Here is a 10,000-nt window from a genome sequence, read left to right on the forward strand (position 1 = left end):
CAAACTTTCCTCCCTCCTGCCTTCCTTCGACCTTTTGGCTCAAGCGGGCTTTGGGGCACCTCGGTACCAAGCTGATCTGAGCCAAAAGGCCGAAGCGATAACCCACAAATTGACCCCTGCACCCGCCGGGTCCCGGGGGGCCTCGGCAGACCTCATCGGTTTGGCAAAAGTTGGCTCCTCCTCACCCAACGCTTCCCTGGTGACAGGCGGGTGTGTTTTTTTTAAAAGTCGCTAATGCGTCGTTAGGTCACTAGCTCTTTAATCCTAGTGCGACTATTTGTTCAATGCCCGGCAAATACACCAGTCATCGTCGGGCTTGAACTCAATTGCCCGAGCGACTACTTTGAGTGGAAAAATACGCCGGTCGGTCAGCCCGGCTTCAAGTCAAACGCCTGAGCAAAAAGTCTCGGCGTCATCTCTGTCAATTTCTCTTGAAACAAGATACCGGGCTCTGCCAGAAAGCAAAGCCCTTCCAAAAATACGTTGAACTCGTAAGTGTTCCTCTCCACGGAAGTCTTTAGTAAAAGGCGAAAGGCTTGTGCGTAATGAAGAGAAACCAGAGTCGTATGGAAGTCAGAGGTCGGGGCCCGAGACACACACGGTGCACTCTAGGCCGGGTCCCCGCGGGTGGTCCCCGAACCCACTCTTCCAAGTTTTCGAGGGCTGTGGGTAAAAAGTCACAGACAGACAGACAGACAGACAGACAGACAGACAGACAGACAGACAGACAGACAGACAGACAGACAGACAGACAGACAATCCTGGTGAAGTGATTGTATTTTTGGGGGGCTCAAAACACACACACACACAATCCTGGTGAAGTGATTGTATTTTTGGGGGGCTCAAAAACACACACACACACACACACACACACACACACACACACACACACACACACACACACACACACACACACACACAATCCTGGTGAAGTGATTGTATTTTTGGGGGGCTCAAAAACACACACACACACACACACACACACACACACACACACACACACACACACACACACACAAACAATCCTGGTGAAGTGATTGTATTTTTGGGGGCTCAAAAACACACACACACACACACACACACACACACACACACACACACACACACACACACACACACACACACACACACACACAATCCTGGTGAAGTGATTGTATTTTTGGGGGCTCAAAAAACACACACACACACACACACACACACACACACACACACACACACACACACACACACAAACAATCCTGGTGAAGTGATTGTATTTTTGGGGGCTCAAAACACACACACACACACACACACACACACAATCCTGGTGAAGTGATTGTATTTTTGGGGGGCTCAAAAACACACACACACACACACACACACACACACACACACACACACACACACACACACACACACAAACAATCCTGGTGAAGTGATTGTATTTTTGGGGGCTCAAAAACACACACACACACACACACACACACACACACACACACACACACACACACACACACACACACACACACACACAATCCTGGTGAAGTGATTGTATTTTTGGGGGCTCAAAAACACACACACACACACACACACACACACACACACACACACACACACACACACACACACAAACAATCCTGGTGAAGTGATTGTATTTTTGGGGGGCTCAAAACACACACACACACACACACACACACACAATCCTGGTGAAGTGATTGTATTTTTGGGGGCTCAAAACACACACACACACACACACACACACACACACACACACACACACACACACACACACACACACAAACAATCCTGGTGAAGTGATTGTATTTTTGGGGGCTCAAAAACACACACACACACACACACACACACACACTCCTGGCCAATGTATTTTTTTTTTTTTTTTATTTTTTTAAGTAAAATGGCGGGAAAACGGGGGACCCCCCATGAAGGGGGCTTCGCACTTGTTTCAGTTTGGATGATTCTTCTTTTTCATTCCTTCTCTTCTTCTGCTAGCTGTTTTACATAGATTTGGTGTATTTCTTTTTCCTTGACAATGGGAGAAAAGTGTTGCACCATTCCCGGAGGTACTGCAATACCGGGTCGATGCGTGGAGCGGACGGAGCAAGCCCCATTTCCGACTCCCTGTTCGAAAAATCCATTTAATATGTAGTCCCCGATGGGGACGTATCAGATATTAAACTGATAAGAACAGATACTACACTTGATCTGAGCCAAAAGGCCGAGGCGATAACCCACAAATTGACCCCTGCACCCGCCGGGTCCCGGGGGCCTCGGCAGACCTCATCGGTTTGGCAAAAGTTGGCTCCTCCTCACCCAACGCTTCCCTGGTGACAGGCGGGTGTGTTTTTTTAAAAGTCGCTAATGCGTCGTTAGGTCACTAGCTCTTTAATCCTAGTGCGACTATTTGTTCAATGCCCGGCAAATACACCAGTCATCGTCGGGCTTGAACTCAATTGCCGAGCGACTACTTTGAGTGGAAAAAATACGCCGGTCGGTCAGCCGGCTTCAAGTCAAACGCCTGAGCAAAAAGTCTCGGCGTCATCTCTGTCAATTTCTCTTGAAACAAGATACCGGGCTCTGCCAGAAAGCAAAGCCCTTCCAAAAATACGTTGAACTCGTAAGTGTTCCTCTCCACGGAAGTCTTTAGTAAAAGGCGAAAGGCTTGTGCGTAATGAAGAGAAACCAGAGTCGTATGGAAGTCAGAGGTCGGGGCCCGAGACACACACGGTGCACTCTAGGCCGGGTCCCCGCGCGGTGGTCCCCGAACCCACTCTTCCAAGTTTTCGAGGGCTGTGGGTAAAAAGTCACAGACAGACAGACAGACAGACAGACAGACAGACAGACAGACAGACAGACAGACAGACAGACAGACAGACAGACAGACAATCCTGGTGAAGTGATTGTATTTTTGGGGGGCTCAAAAACACACACACACACAATCCTGGTGAAGTGATTGTATTTTTGGGGGGCTCAAAAAACACACACACACACACACACACACACACACACACACACACACACACACACACACACACACACACACACACACACACACACACACACAATCCTGGTGAAGTGATTGTATTTTTGGGGGCTCAAAAACACACACACACACACACACACACACACACACACACACACACACACACACACACACACACACACAAACAATCCTGGTGAAGTGATTGTATTTTTGGGGGCTCAAAAACACACACACACACACACACACACACACACACACACACACACACACACACACACACACACACACACACACACACACACAATCCTGGTGAAGTGATTGTATTTTTGGGGGGCTCAAAAACACACACACACACACACACACACACACACACACACACACACACACACACACACACACACACAAACAATCCTGGTGAAGTGATTGTATTTTTGGGGGCTCAAAACACACACACACACACACACACACACACAATCCTGGTGAAGTGATTGTATTTTTGGGGGGCTCAAAAAACACACACACACACACACACACACACACACACACACACACACACACACACACAAACAATCCTGGTGAAGTGATTGTATTTTTAGGGGGCTCAAAAACACACACACACACACACACACACACACACACACACACACACACACACACACACACACACACAAACAATCCTGGTGAAGTGATTGTATTTTTGGGGGGCTCAAAAAACACACACACACACACACACACACACACACACACACACACACACACACACACACACACACACACACACACACACACACACACAATCCTGGTGAAGTGATTGTATTTTTGGGGGGCTCAAAAACACACACACACACACACACACACACACACACACACACACACACACACACACACACACACACAAACAATCCTGGTGAAGTGATTGTATTTTTTGGGGGGCTCAAAAACACACACACACACACACACACACACACAATCCTGGTGAAGTGATTGTATTTTTGGGGGGCTCAAAACACACACACACACACACACACACACACACACACACACACACACACACACACACACAAACAATCCTGGTGAAGTGATTGTATTTTTGGGGGCTCAAAAACACACACACACACACACACACACACACTCCTGGCCAATGTATTTTTTTTTTTTTATTTTTTTTTTTTTAAGTAAAATGGCGGGAAAACGGGGGACCCCCATGAAGGGGGCTTCGCACTTGTTTCAGTTTGGATGATTCTTCTTTTTTCATTCCTTCTCTTCTTCTGCTAGCTGTTTTACATAGATTTGGTGTATTTCTTTTTCCTTGACAATGGGAGAAAAGTGTTGCACCATTCCCGGAGGTACTGCAATACCGGGTCGATGCGTGGAGCGGACGGAGCAAGCCCCATTTCCGACTCCCTGTTCGAAAAATCCATTTAATATGTAGTCCCCCGATGGGGGACGTATCAGATATTAAACTGATAAGAACAGATGATGATTAAAAGATTTTATTACTGTTCAAAAACATAAGCATAATAAACAAACCATCAACAATCATAATCATCACTTCCATTAAACTCAACACAAGGCATTTGAAATTTCAAAACAAATGAAACCCAAATTACAAATCAGGGGAGCATCTTCCCTCCCCCTCAACACCCACATAAACTAGATTCCTAAATCTCTATATTTCCCTATCTCCCCATACCTATCTGATTCCTTTTCCCTATTCCCTTTACCACAGTCCTAAACCCCCCTTCCACCTCTCCCGGGCTGCATGCTGCCCCACTTCCTCTCCTCCCTCTTCATCCTCCCCTCACATTTTCTTCCACCCTCCTCACTATCCCCTCCACTCCCCAATCTCTCCCTGTCTTTACCATGTTCTGTCTGGCTTCCCACAGCCCCCGTTTAAAGAGGCTTATGAGAAGCCATAGTAGAAATCTGTCCCTTTCCGTCCCCCTCGCTCTCCCTACTCCTCTCTCTACCCAAGCCCACGACAAAATAAAATCCCCTCTTACCTTACCTAACAACACCCGTGCCCTAGCCCACACTACTCCGGCAAAGGCACAGTCCCAAAAGGCATGGCGCACTGTCTCCTCCCCACCACAAGATGGTCTTGGGCAGGTGGGGGATCGCGCCAAGCTATGCCGGTACATAATGGAACGCACCGGCAAACACTTATGGAGGCTCAACCAATTCAGGTCCTTGAGCCTGTTGTCCAGACCCGCGCCTGCACTCCCTCCCAGACCACTTCCGGGATACCCACCACAGGTGTCGGACACCCTCCCTGTCTGACCTCCTCGTACAGGTGCTTGTGGTCTAAACCTACTCGGGCAACTTCAACCTCGGGGTGCGCCACGTAACCACTTGGCCGCGTGCCCAAAGTGCCACGGCAGCTGTTCCGCCCGAGGACCCGTGTTAGACCACACCATTACGCTTCTCGCCTGGTATGAGAAGAACACCCGCAGGAGGTAACCGGACGGGTGTACTACCGGATGAGCAAGCTCTGTCAACAAAAAGAAACAAAAATTGAGTCCAGCTTGAGGGGGAAGTGTGGTACCCCCCTACCTCCCTCCCCGATGGGGCAAAGCATGCGTGCCCTGGCGACCCACTCGTACCTGCCACCCCACATGAACTGAAACACTAGCCTCACTAGAGGCCTCCTCAGACAAGCCGGCAATGGGTAGATGTCGCCAAATATAAAAGAGACGGCAATACATCCACCTTGAGGACCAGGACCTTGCCTACAAAAGACAACGACCTAGCCCTCCACATCGCTAGCTTCCTCTGTACCACTGCGATGCCCATGTTCCAGTTCAGCGTCGCTGAGCCGGAGGTCTCAAAATGAACCCCGAGAATCTTCAGGGCCCCGTTACAGAGAGATAACCCCCCGGGCACATCCGTCCTACCACGCCATCTTCCGAAAAACTTAACGGAAGACTTTGCGTGGTTAAGAACCGCTCCCGGCGCTCGGGTGAAGTCCCCAATAATGGCAAGGGACCTTGTCAAGCACGAGTCCTTGCAAAGCAGCAAGGAAGTGTCGTCGGCGTACTGCGTCACCTTAACGCGCAGACCGCCACTTCCAGGGATTAACAAGCCTTCCACCCCTGTGTCTGCCCTAATGGCAGCCCCCAGAGGCTCCATGTACAGTACGAAGAGGAGAGCCGAGAGCGGGCACCCCTGCCTGACCCCTGACGAGAGGTCAAAAACGTCACCCATGTGACCGTTTACGCTAACCCGGCACCCCGCTCCGACATATAAAGTACGGATCCATCCTATGAACTTTTCCCCAAATCCTAATCTACCTAATACTCTGAAAAGAAAAGATCTATTCACGCGATCAAAGGCTTTCGCCTGATCAAGCGCTGCTACCATTAAAGGCAGACCTCTATCTTCTACCCAAGCGATGGAGTCCCTAATCAACTGCAGGTTCCACCTGATAGAGCGGCCCTCTACCCCGCACGTCTGATCCTCATGAACGACGTAGGGAAGGGCTGTGCGCAACCGATCCGCTAGGACCTTTGCAAGTATCTTGTAGTCTACACACAGCATGGTCAATGGCCGCCAGTTGCCAAGGTCTGTGGCGTCCCCCTTCTTGTGAAGAAGTGACAGCACACCGACGGTCATTGATCCCCCGGGAACCCCGTCTCGAGAATGGCCTTCAAGACTTCGAGGACCACCGGTCCAGTATCCCCCAAAACTTGAGGTAAAACTCGGCCGGCAGCCCATCCATCCCAGGTACCTTCCCTTTTCCCATCCTCCTAAGGGCGCTCTCAACCTCTTCTAGGGAGATCTGAGCCTCCATCGCTTCTCTAATGTCCTCCGGCAATCGCCGGGACAAGTGTTCTAAAAACACATTTCCCTGCTCTACATCTACTTCCCTCTCCTTAAAGAAACTTCGGAAATGATCAGTTGTTACTCTGACCATCTCCTCCGGCTCTCTAGCTACACTACCATCTTCTTTCCTAACCCCGTACATTACCTTTCTACTCTGTCTATCCCTAACCGACTTAAAGAACATTGTGGAACAAGTCTCGTTATGTTCTAAAAAGCCGCTATGCGCACGCTCCAGGAAAGCTCGAGCCTTCCGCTCCTGCAGCTCCCTGAGTTGCGCCTTCAGGGCAGTGGATCTCTCCCAGTCGACCCGACCCGCCGAGGTTGCCTGCCTCGTACTCGAGTTCGAGCAACCTATGGATATGATCCACCTCCCTCCTTTCCTCCCTTTTTCTCTTCTTACAATATCCTATAATAAAGATCCTAATCCTTACCTTGACTAAGTCCCACCACTCCAACACCCCTCGCACATGGACCGGAGGCCCTCAAACCCTCGAAACACACCAATAAAGGCATTAACAAAGGCTTGCTCATCCAGCACCTCCCGATCTAACTTCCAATACCCCCTACCGAAGAGGCAGACTGGAGAACTCACCTGCAGGAGCACCCCGTCGTGATCTGAAAAGAACACAGGCAACAGCCGACCAGACAACTGACCCAAGGACCTGGATAGAAAAATATAGTCAAGCCTCCGCGCAACCCCCTGGAGTTGCGCCAAGTGGAACCGGCCATTTTCGGAGTAGTGTGCAGGCCACCATCAACCAGACCATGGCAAGCCATTAGCCCGGTGATGGCGCCTGCACTGCTGTCCCCCCTACCCCTAAATCTATATTAAAGTCCCCCCTATCACCAACTGCCTATTTGTGACACACAGGGGCGTCAGACAGTCCACCATCTCCCTCCTGTCTGCCGCCACCTGTGGTCCGTACACCCAACTAATCTATACCTACAATCTCTTAATGTGACATCCACCCCCAAAACCCTCCCCTGCATAACAACAAAAGTATCCTCAACTTTTACCTCCCTATTCCCAAACAAGATCCCTACCCCGAAGAGTGAACCCCCCTATACCCCAAACTGATTCCCCTTTATCCCACTCCCTCTTAAACCTCACAACATCCCCCCCATCCCTTAGGTGAACCTCCTGTAAAAACAAAAATCAAACCCCACACCCTCTAAATAACTAAACACCGCCCTTCTTTTTATCCTATCCCTCAAACCCCTTACATTTAAACTAACAAAAGTAATTTTATCCATAATGAAAACATTAACAACAACCTACTAATAACAAAAAACAAAACAAGAGGCTCACCCGATGCTCCCCCGCTCCATCTCCTCCGACAGGGAAGTAAAAATGCTCCCCTCATCCGAAGGATACAGATCCTCCTCAGATGAGCCCACCTGCTTGCGCACAACTTGGGACACTCTGTCTCCCCCTTCCTCTAAGACCCCCAAGTCATCTGCCCATGAAGCCGGGAAAGGGTTGGGGATGGAGGTTTCGGCTTCTCTGAACAGCCTTGCGACCCTCCATCCCCAGGATGCAGAGATAGAGTAGAGGTCGTCATGTCCATTTCCTCTAGGGGTAAAGGGAGGGATGAGTCCTGTGAGGACAGGGGGCCACATCAGCGGCACTGTCTTTAACCCCCATCGCACGCTTGCCTGCCCCTTCCCCTATGCCTCCCACCTCTTTCTGCACATCACCCTTCCGCTTCGTCCTCTTCTTCTTGCCGACGTAGGGTTCCTGCTCCAGTTCCGGGATCACCCTCCCTACTGACGATTCCTTCCCATCCTGCCCGAGTTCGAGCGGCACACCAGAGTCTGAGGCCCACTCCCCTGCCCTTGACCCCAACACCGGAAGATTTTCCACCATTTCTACCAGGGCCCCAAGCCCCTCCACCCCATCAAGTAATGATCCCATGCTCTCCATTCCTCCACCCGCCTCCTCCACCTCCGGCTTCTGGATAGCGGACCCCTCACCTCCTTTCACTGACGGCCCTGATGTCACCTCTTTCCCGGCCCTTGCACGTGGAGTGGGCGTTGGTGAGGATGGTCTCTCCTGCTCCTTCTTCTCTGGGTCTTTCTTGCTAGACCCAGGGTCCCTTCTTTGCAGATGTTCCCCCACAGAGTCTCCTCCTTCCTTTCTGCCTGCCGTCGCCTCGGCATATGACTGCCGACGGGACGGACAGTCCCCGGAACAGGTGCAGCCTACTACCACACCCGTGGCATTCCTTCGGCTCCCTACAGTCCTTTGCCTCATGCTCCCCCGATTTGCAAAACCTGCATCTCCCTGTACTGCAGGCAGCTGTAACGTGCCCATACTCCCTACATTTCTTACAGAAAGGGGGGTTGACGGGTGTAAAAGAGCATCCCCCTGTCCGAACCCAGAGAAAAGACCGCCGGGGGATGTAGGAAGCCATCAAACCCTTCCTTATCCGGCCTAAGGAGCACCTGGAACTGACGGCGGCCATTCCAGAATCCCAAAGAGTCCTTCACATATCTTGCCCCTGATGTGACGTCACAAAAACGGCCCAGAAATGCCCCTATGGCGATATCCGTTACATGAGGATTGTACATATGTACATTAATAGTTCTGAAATTGGTCTTAGACAGACATGTTACATTGAAAAAGGACAATGGCTTCTCTCCAGCAGCCGCTTTGGCTCTGTCCATTATAATGTCGCACATACCTTCTGTATGAAAGGTCACGTCATATGCTTCCTCCATAGCATTTCCCTGCAGACACATAACCTCTGGGACTTTGACTTTCAGGGCCCCCATCAAAACGGTTCTTCCAAAGGAATCTCTTGGCAAGCGTGTATCTTCTTCCTTCTTCCAAGCGAAACGGATTGTGTTCTTAAGTCCAGTCCTGGGGACCGACCCTGCGCTACTGTTGTTCGCCATCTCCTCACGGAAAAAACGGAAACCAAGTTGAAAAATAACCTTAACTGGCTTTCCTTCTTACTCCCCTCCGGCCTTCGACCTTCTGACTCAGCGGGCTTTGGGGCACCTCGGTACCAAGCTTGATCTGAGCCAAAAGGCCGAGAAGCGATAACCCACAAATTGACCCCTGCACCCGCCGGTGCCCGGGGGGCCTCGGCAGACCTCATCGGTTTGGCAAAAGTTGGCTCCTCCTCACCCAACGCTTCCCTGGTGACAGGCGGGTGTGTTTTTTTAAAAGTCGCTAATGCGTCGTTAGGTCAC

The 10,000-nt window shown here is 50.5% G+C and overlaps 3 non-coding genes and 1 pseudogene across 3 annotated transcripts; all 4 read right to left on the minus strand.

The window, feature by feature from the left end:
* Window positions 1–448: 448 nt before the first annotated feature.
* LOC123732306 (U5 spliceosomal RNA) lies at window positions 449–565 on the minus strand. Its single transcript, XR_006763059.1, has one exon. It is a non-coding gene; the product is annotated as a U5 spliceosomal RNA (small nuclear RNA).
* A 1,473-nt stretch (window positions 566–2,038) lies between these two features.
* LOC123732289 (U2 spliceosomal RNA) lies at window positions 2,039–2,227 on the minus strand. The gene has a single exon (XR_006763049.1). It is a non-coding gene; the product is annotated as a U2 spliceosomal RNA (small nuclear RNA).
* A 344-nt stretch (window positions 2,228–2,571) lies between these two features.
* LOC123732307 (U5 spliceosomal RNA) lies at window positions 2,572–2,688 on the minus strand. The gene has a single exon (XR_006763060.1). It is a non-coding gene; the product is annotated as a U5 spliceosomal RNA (small nuclear RNA).
* Window positions 2,689–4,304: 1,616 nt separating this feature from the next.
* Window positions 4,305–4,472, minus strand: LOC123732294 (uncharacterized; annotated as a pseudogene).
* Window positions 4,473–10,000: the final 5,528 nt, after the last annotated feature.

Source organism: Salmo salar, unplaced genomic scaffold (genome assembly GCF_905237065.1).
Source record: "Salmo salar unplaced genomic scaffold, Ssal_v3.1, whole genome shotgun sequence".
In the NCBI taxonomy this organism is placed as follows: Eukaryota; Metazoa; Chordata; class Actinopteri; order Salmoniformes; family Salmonidae; genus Salmo; species Salmo salar.